Genomic DNA, 2,173 nt, shown 5'->3' with positions numbered 1-2,173 from the left:
TCCGAACCATCTGTCCAGGAGCAGCCAGTCGTTGAAAACCTGAGTAAAGCCAAGCCAGCATCCGCTTGTGTGTTGGAAATGCACCAAAGTGTTCTCACTTCTGTTGCCTGGAACTAGAGAAGGGAGCAGGGCACGTTGTTTACATGTCCGACTTGGGTGTGTTTTGGCTTCACGTGAACTACACGCAGGAGATAAATTATAGGAGCTTGAATTCCTTGACCACCGAATCGAACATAAACTCACTGCCCCGAAGCCTTCCTATGTGGCCTTTGGAGTTGCTTGGTTTTGCTTTAAAAACTGTAATGTGTTGTTCTGAACAACAGTTTTTAAATTTTTTAATTGGTAAATACATTGTGTTCACACACCTTAAAGCCAGGCCACTAAAAAAACCCGCATGTTTCCTGACACTGGCTCTTTCCCGTGCTTTCCAGATGGCTGCTTCTCTCCTCCCCACTTCTGCCTCTCCAGCCACAAAGACTTTTTTTAAGGCACTTAAAAAATTTTTAGAATCATTTTGGACTAAAAGATATCTTTTCAAAAATAATGCAGAGTGCCCATCTCCCCTTCCCTCGCTGTTCCTTTTATGGTGTAGTGGTGATCAAACTAGATCTGCTCTAAAACAAAACATTTGCCGGTTGAATGTTTTTTCATGTGGACCATTCGGTGACATCAATGACGTTCGCCATTCTGTGCAGTCGTCACCACTCCTCATTTCCAGATTATTCCATCACTATGAACAGGACGAAGCCATATTAGAAAGTGCAGCCAGAATGCCCCCTCTTAGAAGCAAATATGGCAAGACATCACACTTGGGACAGCAGAGGGTCAAGGAGATGGATGGACACAGTGGCTGCATCAATAGACACAAACAGAAGAGCCATTGTAAGGATGTCACAGGTCCGGGTAGTGTTTCATTCTGTGGTACATGGGGTCGGGACCAACTCAAAGGCACCGGATGTTAACAGAAACTAGGTTCCCCTTAAGCAATACTTGCCTCCTCTCCTTCTTTGTCCCCTGACAACCCCACTAAACAGGGGTCTCCATAGAGTTGTCTCTCAGAGCTATTCACACGAATGGAGCCATACAATATTTGATCTTTTATAATGGATTTATTTCATTCAGCATCATAGTTCCAAGACTCATCCATGTTGTGGTGTGTATCAGAGTCTCAGGCCTTTCTGACTCGCCATCACTGAGTAATGTTCTATGCTGTGGATGGACCCAGCTCTGTGTCTCCATTCATTGGTTAGTGGACATTTAAGCTGTCTCCACAATTTGGCTACTGTGAAAGGTGTTGCTGTGGACACTGATGCCCAAGAAGCTCTTGTTCAGTGACTCGCCCACAGTAAGTCATGTGAACTCGCAGCCGCCCACTGGCTGTGGAAGAACTTGTACCAGTGATAAGGAAGCCCTGAGAGATCGAATTGCTGAGGACGAGGAAAGGTGTGCTTTAAGGTTGTATCCTCTCACCATTCTTCGGTCTCCATGCCGAGCCAATCATCAGAGAAGCTGGACTGCATGAAGAAGAACACAGCTTCAGGATTAGGGGAAGGCGCGCGAACAACCTGCGGCACGCAGAGGACACAGCCTCGCTTGCCAAAAGGACTTGAACCACTTATTGATAAAGATCAAAGACTATAGCCTTCAGTACGAATTATAACTCAATGTAAAGAAAAATCAAAATCCTCATAACTGGACCAATAAACAACACCATGAGAAGTGGGGGTGGGGGGGACAATGGATTTGTGAAGGATTTCATGTTGCTTAGGCCCACCATCAATGTTCATGGAAGTGGCCGTCCAGACATCGAATGACTAATGGCATTGGGTAAATCTGCTGAACAAGGCCTCCTTAAAGTGTTAAAGAGCAAGCACGTTGCTTTGAGGACTAAGGTACACCTGACACAAGCCAAGGTGTTCCAATCGTCTCATCTACCCGTAAAAGCAGGGAAGCCTAGGGAAGAGTCGATGTGCTGGAATCATGGGGTGACAAAGAAGTTTGACAGTGCCATGGACCAAAAGAACAAACAAACCAGTCTTGAAGGACATACAACTGGGATGCTCTTGAGACGAGAGGATGGCGGGAATTCATCTCACATACTTTGGACGTGTTATCAGAAGGGATTCGCCCTTGGAAAGGACATCATGCTTGGGACAGTCAAGGGCAGCCAAAA

This window comes from Tenrec ecaudatus, chromosome 12 (assembly GCF_050624435.1).
Source record: "Tenrec ecaudatus isolate mTenEca1 chromosome 12, mTenEca1.hap1, whole genome shotgun sequence".
NCBI classification, from domain to species: domain Eukaryota; kingdom Metazoa; phylum Chordata; class Mammalia; order Afrosoricida; family Tenrecidae; genus Tenrec; species Tenrec ecaudatus.
Note: the sequence above shows the minus strand (reverse complement) of the source record.